This window comes from Microcebus murinus, chromosome 1, assembly GCF_040939455.1.
Source record: "Microcebus murinus isolate Inina chromosome 1, M.murinus_Inina_mat1.0, whole genome shotgun sequence".
Lineage (NCBI taxonomy): Eukaryota > Metazoa > Chordata > Mammalia > Primates > Cheirogaleidae > Microcebus > Microcebus murinus.
In genome coordinates, this window is record NC_134104.1 from 77,390,291 (window position 1) to 77,403,218 (window position 12,928).

General features: G+C 47.2%; 1 protein-coding gene and 1 long non-coding RNA gene across 4 annotated transcripts in view; one reads left to right on the forward strand and one right to left on the reverse strand.

Moving 5' to 3' along the window:
* The window catches only part of DGKG (diacylglycerol kinase gamma), a 197,373-nt gene extending 193,773 nt beyond the window's left edge, over positions 1-3,600 (forward strand). For all 3 annotated transcript variants that reach the window (XM_076003285.1, XM_076003280.1, XM_076003289.1), the window contains 2 exons: positions 2,366-2,508; positions 2,608-3,600. The gene's annotated coding sequence lies outside the window, so the exon portion shown is untranslated. The remainder of the gene's footprint in view (positions 1-2,365; positions 2,509-2,607) is intronic.
* The window catches only part of LOC105885067 (uncharacterized), a 119,518-nt gene extending 110,818 nt beyond the window's left edge, over positions 1-8,700 (reverse strand). The window contains exons 1-3 of the long non-coding RNA XR_002223673.2: positions 8,442-8,700; positions 3,602-3,792; positions 376-428 (exon numbers count right to left, since the gene is read on the reverse strand). This is a non-coding gene — a long non-coding RNA (uncharacterized LOC105885067). The remainder of the gene's footprint in view (positions 1-375; positions 429-3,601; positions 3,793-8,441) is intronic.
* Between the last annotated feature and the right edge of the window lie 4,228 nt (positions 8,701-12,928).

Here is a 12,928-nt window from a genome sequence, read left to right on the forward strand (position 1 = left end):
GGAGCATATTTTCTTCCCAGAGCGCCCCTTCTTTGGAAGAACACAATCTCTTCTGAGCTGCCTCCTCCAGCCTAACCCCTGGCCCTGAAGCCCAGGATCTGCTGATCGGCGTGAAAACACATGAGCTCACTGGAACTTATATAAGAGCTCTTGGCAGGCCTTGCTGGAGACGGGTGGCAGGCTCGGTCTCTGCACACTCGCGTTTGCCTTGTCTAGGAGACGTGGTTTTTCTTTTCTCTATCTCCTCAGAACAGAGAGGCCTAGCTGTCCATCAGTCGCTTCATAGCAGGGAAGAGGAAACACAGTGTTTCTTCCTATCTCCCCATGATTAAAATCGGCCCCATTTCCTGAAGGGGAAAATATGACAAAATTTACCTGAACGTGTAGAGCTCCTCTCACGGAAGCACCGCCCCATCCTCAGCTGTTTCCTATGAGGGATCACACCATTTTGGGTCACCACAGAGGAAGGCCAAGCCTCCTTGACATCTCAGAGGACTCCCACTCACGTGTCCCTCTGAGCTGTGTGTAAGCAAGGCCTAGGGCAGAGGGAGACAGAAAATAGATGGAAATCCCATCTTCCTCCAAAGGAGAAAAGAAAGGGATGTGTTCGGAAACCTGCAGGAGAGTCCCAAATGTCTGCCATCTGCGGGAAATGGATCCTGCTCTGGCTGACCTGGTGAGAAGGCCCCTGTTTCCAGACCCCATTTTCTTGGAGGAGGAGGAGAACTTTGAAAACTGCACTCAGGAAACTCAGAGACATGAGGCGAGAAAGGAAGGAAAGGCCAAGAGCCCAGCCTCCAAATTCAGTGGCTATTGTGCATGGCTCCCAAGAGGAGAAGGGATGATTTTATGAAAGGATTTGGTTCTTCCCCTGCCACCTTGAAAGGAAAGTGAATGGGAAGCACGAGAGGCCATCCGCAGTGCCCCAATCCCCTCTGCTACCTCCTCACTCTGGCCCCTCTGGGCCTGATGCTCGGAGTTAGTCCCAGAGAAGATGCCAGGCTTGAGCCTGTGTTCCTTCTCATTGTCCTCTTTCCTGTGCTTCGCAGCTGCGTCCCCAGGGCGCTTCCTACCCACCCAGCACCGGTGGGGAATGTGCTCTTCCCTCTGCTCAGCATCGGACTTGTCTTACGGGCCAACTCTATTCCTACCCTGACGCCAATTAGCAACAGGGACCTGGGCAAGTCATCTTACATCTCCCTTTTCTCACATGTAAAATCAGGCTGGAAAGGATGACTTGCATTTCCTTATCGATTCTTCAATAAATGTTTTGTTTTTAAACCATGTCCGTGTGCTGGGAACTGAACCCTAACCTCCCTAACCTCTTCACACGGCTCAGTGCGGTTCCCCCACCTTTTCTCCATCTTTTCCCGTCACATTCCACTGGTCTCTACCTCCACCCACCCCCAGAGCTCACTTCTTCCTTTTTCTTCTTTTATTCTCGTGACATTTCTCTTCACTTCCCCACCGCCCAGATCCTATTTTTAGAGTGTTCGTACATAAAATCAGAGGATCAGAAGGGATGTTAAGGGGACACCTGCCCACTTTGTTACCTCCAGGCAAACTTGTGCTTAAAAGGCCTGGAGAGATCAGGGGACACACTCCAGAGCCCAGCTGCAGGATGCACTCTGGTGTCTGGCAAGTTCTCCTGCAAAAGATTGGCCTCGATGCTAACTTAAACCCCTCTGTTCAATACTACTCTCCTTTTCCTCTGTACCTCCTGAATCACACCACGGGCCTAATGCACCTTTGCAATTATAGAACTGTTGGGAAGTTTAATCCAGAATGATAGCATTGATTATCCTAGAACATAAAGGACAACAGGATCAGGAACAAAGAAGAGACAGTTAAGTGGATTTGCTTCTGTAAAATCAACAAAAACAAAACAAAAAATAACCAAAAACCCACAAGCATAATCCTACTGGAGTCCTAGTTTCTAACAGACTGTCTCAATTAACATGGAAAGTCTACCAAGCAGGGAGTTCTGGAATCATAGTCCCCTTAGGTTGGAAAGGGCCTTCCTTAGATGTCTTCAAGTCCAGCCTTTTATGCCAAGTTGGTAGCCAGCATAGGAAACGTCTGTGCTCTGTTTATAATTGAATAATGAATGGGGGTCATTCAGCACTGGATCCTCCATCAGCATATGCAAAATTCCTCTCCAAGTCATTTTCCCAGGCCCCTGGGCAGGACACCAGCCACGTATATACCCGGACAAGGCCCGATGCCCTGATGTTGCTGCTTTTGCTCTGTGCTAACTTGCCAAGGTAGTCTACAGTCTTGATAGAGGCAGTGTGGTCTAGCATGTGTGGGTCAGTGGACAAGGAGGCAGATCTCAAAATTGCAGCATTTTCTTTTTCTTCTCTAGATGGCAAGAGGCAGGCAACTTGAACTAAAGTGAAGAGGCTTCGTGGTAAGTTGCTGACCCAGCTTACAGCACAGATGTCCTCTTCTGTAGAATGGGAAGAAGTAACCTTTTATGCTTCTCTGCACTGTCAACCTCAAAGCTTGGTGGGTACCTCAGAGAAAGTGCTATTGTTAGCAAGTCGTCATGATTCCAAGAAGCCACTTGCTAAGGGGGTTCTGATGGATGTCTTTCTCTGTCTTTAGAGAACAAGTAATGCCCTCTATCTTGGAGAAGGCTGGCAAGTTTTCCATAGAGGCTGCTGTGGAAAGGAGTTATTTCATGTCCCATGCTGAGCTGAGGGAAGAAACCCTGCCTGGGAAAGCAAGAGCAGAAGCGGAAGTGGGCTCCAGTCCTGTCCCAGCCACGACCTGGACATGTCCTTCAGCCTCTGGGACCTCTCTCTCTCTCTCTGTCCAACAAGGGGGATCCAAAGACCTTCCCACTGCAGTGGTCTTCCTGTGCCTGAGTTAAATGCTACAGCCACAGGAGAAGAGGCAGGGTCTTTGTCCTTATGAGTCTCTCACCAGGCCCAAGGCTTCCCCCAGCCCTGCTGACCCAGGAGAGCCACTCCTAGCCCTTCAGCCAAGAATCTACTTTCCTTCCCTCAAGGATTGATCATGCTCAGAAATCAGCTGATGGGGGGTGGGGGGCAACATGAAAAAAACTCTACAAAGAAACCGCTTGGTAAGCTCTCCACCTGTACACACACTCACACACACATACACACACACACCCAACCCCTGAAGTGTAAGCATTTTCCCTTCTGTGTATCAAACCTCGTTTGCCCTTTCTAACTGCCAGTGTGTTGGGAGAGAATTCAGTCCCCCAGTTGAAAAGCACTGCTCCCACCTGGGGAACTCAGCTGAACCTCAGTGTTTGGGGGGGTGACCTTGGGCACAGGTTGAAGCTAACAGCCCTAGCACACCTCAACTGTGGGCCAGAAATTCAGACTTTACCAGCCAAGCCTGAGGCAGTAGCTAATTAGCAGCCTGGCGCCAGGGCCCCGACCCTCCCCTCCTTGCTCTTCCACCCCCACTGCCCGCCCCCACCCATAGCCATACTGCTCCGCAGCGGTGGTCCCCCGCCGCAGCCTGCCTGTCCGCCTGCGTAGAGTGCTATGGACTTGTGTAACGCACTGTGTATGTGTATGCCCTGACTGTGGTTTACTGCAAATAAAAGTGACAGCAGGCGACTGACCTCTGACCTCCTGGTGGTTTCTTTTCATGCCACTGCTTGAGAAATCAGGATTGCCTGTCCAGCCACAGAGCACTGGGGATGTGCACGTTCTTCCAGACTCTCCTGTAACCTTTCCACAGTCGCCCACGGCCAGGGAGGTACTGCTGATATGCCAGGACTGGTAGGAGTTGGAATTCTCTGTTGCCACTTTCCTGGAGTTGAGGGAGGGGGAGAGGAAGCCAAAACCCCTATTAAATAAGCCCCAGCTAAACACTTTATACCCGTCATCTCACTGACATCTGAAAACCCTCCTGTGAAGTGGTAAGCGTTGTAAACGACGGAACAGAAGGCTCACAAATGGCAATTAACTTGCTCAACATATAACACAACGAGTAACCCAGTCCTGTCTATCTCAGACCCCAAAATTCATGACCTTTCATCTAGTGTCTTTCCAAGTGTGACCCATGGACTAGTTACATCAGAAACACCTGGGCTCCAGATTGCTGAGTCCTACCCAGACTTCCTGAATCGTGGTCTCTGGAGTGGGACTCTGAAACCTGACATTCTATGGGCTGGGACTGTAGACCGGGACCCTCATGCCCACAGAAGTTTGAGAACCATTGTAGCACACCCTGCTGGGAAGGCAGGGCCACTTTGGGAGGACAGAGACATGTCAGGGCTCTCTAACATGAAAAAGAAACCAGAGCCTACAGCAGAGCATCCCTAGACAGAAGAGGCTGGCGAGGAAGCAGGCCTGGAAAAAAAGGACAGTGAGGAGCAAGGCCATGGGCTTCACATCAGGGTTGCTGGCCCCTCTCCCTAGGATTTAGACCCAAGAACAAGTCCACCTGCTGGTCTCCAGGCCGAGGCTTTCCTGGGCCAAGGGTGCAAGGGTGGACCTAGATGTGGCTAGGCGGGGAGGTATGGGCTCAACCCAGCAGCCTCAGAGACTGGGCCTGCGATGGGGCAGCAGTCTCAGAGGACGACCATGGGTGCTTCGCAGCTCCTGTGGGACACTGCTGCCTCGTCAGCCCTACGCCTCCCTGCCCGGCCTAGCCCAGGTTGGCCCAGCAGGACGGTCCCCCTGGATTTGAAGAGCCATTACTGTTATCTCTCTAGGCTCTTCCTGCACAAACTACCAACAAGGCTCTAAATGCCCCAAATCTGAATCCTCTGTCTTCTACATGTCCCCGCTGTCACTCTCAGGACTGGGCAAGGACTCTGACCTCAGGGAACTGAACCAAAACGTTACTCATTCCTACCCATTCCCTCCTCCTTCCACCTGGATCTGCCGAGTTCTATTTTGTGCCGCAGAGTCTAGGTGGAGTTTTCCGAAATGATGGTTGGGGTGTCTGGGGTGGGGCGCCGTGAGACAGATGCATAATTGCTACTTGGGGGCAAAACACAATCCTGGAAATAGCTCAGCTGCCCACTCCACTGCACAGATTCGGCCGGCCTCTCACACTCCCCACCGCCACACTAACTATGCAGGAAAAAATATTTTTCTCAAGAAAATGGCTTTTCTAGAGTCAAGAAATCAGGAAAACACCTCCTGAACAGAATTTGCTATCACCAAATCAGCAAAGCACTTAAAGTATGAATCTGGAAAGTCATTGATGACATAGAATTCTTACAGTGAGAGTTTTCTTGAATATCTGTAGTTAACAAAAAGAATTGTGCAAACAAGGAAAATGCTGGTCCATCCAAGAACAAAGGCCTTTTGCAGTTGTGTTTGCATATTAAACAATAGCTAAGAATAAGCAGTGCCCGTTCCTTTGCTGCAGTATTTACAAGATCCTCTGACACGCATGACCATGTTCCTGCTCCTTCTCCCACTTAACAGGTTACCGTGTGCCTTTTAAAGGAACAAAACTGCTTTTGTTTTAAAATGTTCCTCCCTCCTACTTTCCATTAAACTGGACTGTCGATTATTATGGAAATATTTCTGAATCTAAAACCCTAAAATCATTCTCAGAGGGAGCAGAAAGTCAACAAAGGCACCAAAAATAGTGAGGGAGGCAGATCAGAAAGACAGAGCAGAGAGACCAGAAGGAGATAACTGTGGTCTCAGAACTGGCCTAAACTCTTGGCCAGAGCAGGACTGGCCAAGGCAGCCACCTCTGCTTGAAGACTTCTGCTGATGGGCAGCTCACTCTTTCCCAAGAAGTCCATTTGGGAATAGCCCTCCGAGCTTCAGATAGGCTCCTATTACACCCAAATCTGCCTCCTCTTGGCTCTGCAGGACAGCTTTCAGATATTTGGAAAGAGCTACTTCGTCCTAGCTAAGTCTTTATTTTTTGTTTCCTCCAGACTAAACATCCTCCGAATCCTTAAATCATCCCTTATATGTGATGATTCTCAAACCCTAAACTATTCTTGCAAGTTTCTCTGAAACAACAACAGTTTGCCAAAGTCCTTCTTCAAATGCGACTCCCAGAACTGAGCGCAGCGCAGTGTCCCAGAAACGGTGGGCAAGTGCAGAGTTGCATTCCTTGCTCTGGATGCCACATTAGTTTTCTTTGGCAACCGTCTCCCCCTGCTAATTCATCCTGCTCTCACAGCCAGCAAAATCTCCTAGCCTCTTATGAATGATAATAACTACCATTGGTATCATTAGTTTCAGCAACATGCTCTCATTTGTTCCTCACAACAGCCCAGTGAGGCTGATTAAATATGAAGAAGCTGAGGTTTTCCAAGTCTGCCCAGCCAGGCCTCAAGGCCCAAGTCTGTGATTCCAAATTCATGCTCCTCCAAACACACCCTTGTTGCCTTTTGACTTGAACCATTAGTAAGGCCAAGAAAGGTCTCCCTAGCTTCATTTGTTAGTGCCTATGCAAAATTGGGATTTTTTTTTTTCTGTTCCATTTTGTCTGGTTAACTTCTACCCATCCTTTAACCTGTCTATCTCTGTTTCTGTTATAGTAAAGGGAAGACACAGGGTCAGAGAGAGAAGGTAACAGAAAGGGATAAGGAACCAGACAGGAGGAGCGTTTGGGAGGGAGGCAAAGGGAGGAAGCATCTCAGAGAAGAGTGGGCAGTGTAGCACAGCAGGTGCTGTCGGACTGGGTCCCAGTCACTGCCCACCTTGGTTGGCTCTGTGCCCCCTTTGCCTCTCTGAGCCTCACTTTCTGAGGAGGGGGCTCAGAAATGAGACTAGTCTATTCCCTTTCTTTCCCAGTTCTATGAATCTAGAAAAGCTGTTTTCATTAATTCAATGGTCCCTGTCTCTTTTAATCTAGTGAAGATATTGAAAATCAGACTTCTCTGCAATATTTAGCATGATTTCCCTTTGCTAAAATAGGGAAAAGCAAAGATGGCTAGGGGCCATGGCAACAAGTAACATTTATTATATCTGATGGCCAGCCCTTTTTTGGAGGGGGTGGATCACAACAGCTGCTTCTCAAGATACAGGACTCAAGACTAAGAAATATCAAGGGGGCTGAACAAGCAGCTCGGCAGCCATGTCACTGATACGGTATCAGTGGACCAGGCACCCCGCAATGAGCAAGCCTTTCTACAATGGCCACTTGAACCCTGTGTGGATGGAGAGAAGCTCCTACTCGGTAAGCATCTCTCTCGGGCCTTCCCAGGGAGGCCACAGGATAGACATTCTTTGATCCTCACTCTAAGATAGTAAATATCATCCCATGTTTTTATTCTTCTAGACCAGTGCTGTCCAATAGAAATATAATGTGAGCCACATATGTAAGTTTACATTTTCCAGTAGCCACATACAAACAGTAAAAAGGAGCAGGTGAAATTAATTTGAATAAAATAGTTTTAACCCCAACATATCCCAAATATAATCATTTCAACATGTAATCAATATAAAACATTATTAATGAGGTACTTAACATTTTTTTGGTACTAGGTCTTCAAAATCCAGCATGTATTTTATACTTACAGCACCAGCCTGTGGTTGGTGGCTACCAGATCGGACAGAGATCACCTAGAGGTGACTCCATGGTGTCTGGTACTTCCCCATCAGAGTACTTGTCAAACTACATTGTACTTGGCTGTTTCCTGATCTGTATTACTCATCAGACTGGGATCCTTGGGTGGGCAGGGACTGTGGAGTTAACTGGTATGTTCCCAGCTGCCAGTGCAGTGCTTGGCATAGATATAACAGGCCTTCGATGAACACTTGACAAAGAAGCAAGCAAGGGAAGAATACAAGGTCACGTATATGACCAGTATAGGGGATAGCTCTTGGGTTTGAGTCTATGCCTATCTGATAATAAAACCCACCATCATTTCACTATACAATGCTGCCTCCTAAACTTCAGGAAGCATTACAAAAAGAACATGGTTTTTGGTGCCAAACAAACTTGGGTTCAAATTTCAGCCAGGTGACCAGTGATGGGGAACTCAGTCCAGAGGTTATTTCAGTGGTTTTGTTACCTCTCATATCCCTGATTTCCTCATTCGTAAAATGGGGATGATAACATTTATCTCATAGGTAACTGTGAAGATGACATGAAGCAATATGACTAGTATCTTACAAACATTAGATTTTTGTAAATGTTGGCTTCTTTTCCCAGCCTAATAAAATGGAAATAAATCATTCTTATCTGACCAAGTTTTAATCATGCAGCAGCTTTGATCCTAACAAGAAAGGGGAAAGTAATAAAAAGCAAACCAAAATTTGAGAAAGGGAGCCAGCTCCTACCATCTGCCTCCTTGTTTGTTCTTTAAAAAGGTCCACAAAATGCAGATCTATGAGGGCAGCCTATGCATGGTGGGAAAGCTAGAGATCACCTTGCTCCGCCAGTAGGTACATACACACTGCACTTTCTTCTAACAGGTGCCTCAGGGATTCTAAGGTTTAAACCTCCTCCGCCCCAAGTCCAGCAGAACCTACCTTGCTATACTGAGAGCTCAGGAGGCTGGAAACTCTAAGAGCTGTTCCTGGTGCAGGAGCCCAGGTGGAGAAGGGGCCCAGTAAATGCGCAGAGATACGGTCACATGGCCCTTCCCAGAGTGGAGGCCCAGTCCTGGCTGTACTTTGGTGCCCAGAGGAGAAAACAGTGCTTTTCAACCCAGTATCCTCACACGAGCTTAGGAAGGACAGCTGAGGGGTGCAAAACTGTTGTCTCTTGATTAGAAACTATTTGTCAAAGTTAAAAACTCTTTCCTAGCAATTGCCCACCATTCACTCCTCCCCTTGCACACCCCCTCTGGAGTTTTCCTGTCTCCGTGGCTTTGTTGGCACAGCTCCCCGCCCCCACCCAGGGTCGCTCCTCCTCCACAGCGCTGCCCAGTGAGACGGCCCTGCCCCGTTTCCAGCACCATCAGGACCACTGCGCACACACACACACACACACCACCGTCACTAGCACACACACACGTTCTCCACTACCACTTACCTCACACACACACTAATGCCACACACACACACACACACCATCACTACCACACACGTATGTATTTACCACATACTTACCACCACTACTCACTACATCCACACATGCACACATCACACTCCCACACACACACACACTCCCCACACCACACACACACACTCCCTACATCACACACGTATATATTTACCACATACTTACCACCACTGCTTACTACATACACACATACACACACACACTCCCCACACCACACACCCTCCCCACACCACACACACCACCATCACTACCACACACGTATATATTTACCACCACTACTTACTACATCCACACATCCACACATCACACTCCCATACACACACACACACTCCCCACACCACACACCATCACTACCACACACGTATGTATTTACCACATATTTGCCACCACTATTTACTACATACACCCACGCACACATCACACTCCCACACAGACACACACTCCCCACACCACACACACCACACACCATCACTACCATCATTACTATAGCCACACACATATTCACCACTGCCACTTACTACATACATACATACATGCCCATACACATAACCACACGCACACAGAAGCACATACACATCACAACACGGCACACACCCAACGCTTGCCCCGCTACACACAAGCAGAATAATTACCCACCTCAGAGCACTTTATCTCCAGAGTTCTGAACACTCTTATCTTTGTCACCTTGATTAGAGTCATTAATATACAAACACTTCTTATCTCCCCTTGATTCTCTCTTCATTTCTGCAACCTCCGTTATAGAGCTGGGTACATGGTTGGGGCTCAGAAAATACTTTTGAATGAATTAAACAACTCAACTAATCTATCCATATTTGGCTGTAGGTGCTAAACGAAGGGACCAGGGAGAAGCAGTGGTATGTAGCCAGTTGTGCAGGCACCGAGCAGGCCTGGCCCGGGGCTGGGGGCTGTCTTTGGCCCCACTCCCTCAGTCTCATTCCAAGGGAAATATTTGTTCTGTGAGCAAATAAAATGTGAATATGTTCTAATCTGTTGCAAAGATACACAGAGCTGCCTTCAGCCTGATGCTTAGATCTCTGAGGGCACTTCAAAGAACTGCAAAAACAAAATGTCCTCAGTAGAAAAGGAAAAATGTAGCCCTTCCCTTCCCAGAGAGAAAGGCAAATGACAAGTTTTCCCTTCAATATTTGTAAATAAAATCTGCTGTGGGCCTGTCAGGACCCCAAACACGACAGGTAATCACAGGCTTCTCTTTCCTATCATCCTGCAGCCTTAGAAGTGTCAAACCTGGGATTTGAAAACACACAGACACACACTCACACCACACATCGTCACTTCACATCCACGTTTAACTACTGAGGGAGAGCCTAGCTCCCAGCAGTGTGTGTGTTGAGCCACATCTTGGCGGTCTCCCTGGCCCTCTGAAGCCAGCCTCTGCCCACCCACGGACCACGTGCCCGGGGCCTGTGCAGGGCCTGTGCGCCTACATTTTAGCAAACATACACAATGCTTGAAGAAGCCAGGAAGAAACAAAATTTCTAGTTGCAGAAAATGAGGAAGAAATCTTTGTATTTTGTTTGTTTCCTACGAAGGAATTCTTAGAAGTTCAGAACCTTCCATAATAAGCTGTCATCGGATACACTTGTTTCCGAATACGGCCTCAGGTTTGATTGCAGGGTGTCTGAGCTTCTGACAGAGGGACGCAATGTTTCAGCGCACCCTTAGCCCGGCCCTGTCCCTTTTCCCAGGCTGTGGCAAAAAAAACATAGCATGAACCATCAGTCATGGAAAGCCAATGTGTGCAAATTAAATCATTTATGAAATACCTGAAGAGAGATGGTTTAAGATCCCTGCAGTTGATTCTGAAAATATAACCCAAGACTTCCCCTTCTTGTCCCTGTTCTGTGAGTGCAAGTTTTCTGTGTTGAGCTGTCCTGAGGTCAGGCACCCCATTTAGAACTCTGGCTTGGAAACAAGCCTTGGCCATCCCATAGGACAGTCTGAGCTGCCATTTTACTGACCCTTACTTGATGTTTGAGTCCTCTCAACAATCTGCAAGTGAGAAATATTGGTGTCGTCATCTGCCTCATTTTGTAACTGGGGAATCTGAAGCTCAGAGAGGCCAAGCAATTTGCCCAGGTGCCCCAGCCAGGGTCAGAATTCTGCTTTGCTGACTCCCACCCTTACTTCTGCTACCTCCGGTGAATTGCTTCACCAAGGAAGCCAGCCTGCACGGGACTCCAGGAATAATATTCCTTCTCGTGTATTATTCAAAGCAACTGCTATTCTCTACCTCATTAGATCCCCTATTTGTTAATATGGGTAATTTAATTTAAAAACCACACAATACTAACCCAGTCCATTCAAAAGACGTTTTGAAAACCTCTGTTTCCTTTGAAAATGGATTGATTGGCTTTTAGGGTCCTCCATTACAAAGTGGAATTGCAAGAGACCTCGCTGATGTGTTTACAACATCCCTCTGCTGAGTGTTATACACCCCCACCACCCCCACCACCCCACCACCCCGCCTGGATTCAGACTGACAGTCACTGGGGCAGCCCTCCCTTGGCTGACAGCTGTCATTCACAATGGTAAGCCGGCTGTCCTACCCTCACCTGCCAGGGGGCAGCAGGGTCTAGCCAGATCTCCTACAGTCAAATCTATACTGAAATTTTCACACACACACAGATATATATGGTAGTGTTGTTTTTAACCTCAAGAAATTGGAAACAGCCTAATACTCAACACTAGGGCAACAATTAAGTAAATGATAGTATAGGCATAAGAAGGCATATTAGGAAAACCTTTAAAATGGAGTTTTGAAGTGTTTAATGCCCTGGAGGCAGTCCTATGATATAATACTAGGCAAAATGCAAAGTTATATATTAAAAAATATCTTCATTATATAAAACAGCAAAAAAAAAAGACAGAGAGGAAATATGTTTAAATGTTAACAGTATTCATTTCTAGAATGATGGATGCTTGTTAGTTTAAATCATTTCTGTGTTTTCCTAATTATACACAAGGGACATATAATAATTTTTATAATTTGAAATTTTTGAAAAATTTTTTTCAAAGACTAAACTCCCAGTTTGGGTGAATTAAGAAGACTGAATAAAAAATTAACAAAAACAAATGCTTTTGGAGAAAGTACCAAAAAATGAGATTACTAAATATCTGAAACTTCTCTGATTGGAATTAGGCCATAAATTAAAAATGTTTAAGTATCATGATAGATAGGCACGCCTGCCAGTTGAAAGAACAATTTTACTTCCTATTCTACTCCCTTACAAGTAACTTACCAAATCTTTTAGAACAACAAATGTAACAGCCTGCAGGATTCTGTTACTTGCCTACCATGGACTTGGGTTCAAAATGGCCTGACTCTGTCTCTACCATTCCTGATCAACCCTGATGAAGGGCTCTTGGAAGAATCCCTGATGGGGGAGAAAGGGGTCAGGGGAGGGGGGGAGCAAATAGGAGCCTCCTCTGCCCCCCACTTCCCTCCCTCCATACCTGGTGTGGAGCTTAGTCAATTACTCACTGAAGGAATTTAAAACTCTGTTGTCCCTACTCTATCCAAGCTAGCAGTGGCATAAAACAGTAGCAGAAGGACATGCCAGGTTGATTCCAAGGCACTCAGAGTGCACCTAGCCCACAGAGAGCCTTTCCCTGTTCTTTCTGTGGCCCCAGTCCTGTTTCTCTGCATTTTGGGGTGTTCTGGGCCAGGACAAGGAGGCATCTAAAGAATGCTTTCTCTGATCCTTCCATCTCTTTGTCCAGGTTCTGGGCTGCTCTTCTCTCACCTTTCTGCTCTGATGTCCTTTAACCCATCCTTCACACCCATCAGACCTGTCTTCCCTAAATTTCTCCTTCCCACTTTTCACTCCCCTACTCTAGAACTTACTGTGGCTCCCTCTTGCTTGAAGAATCAGACCCAGATTCCTCAGATCCCCAATACACAGCCCCACCC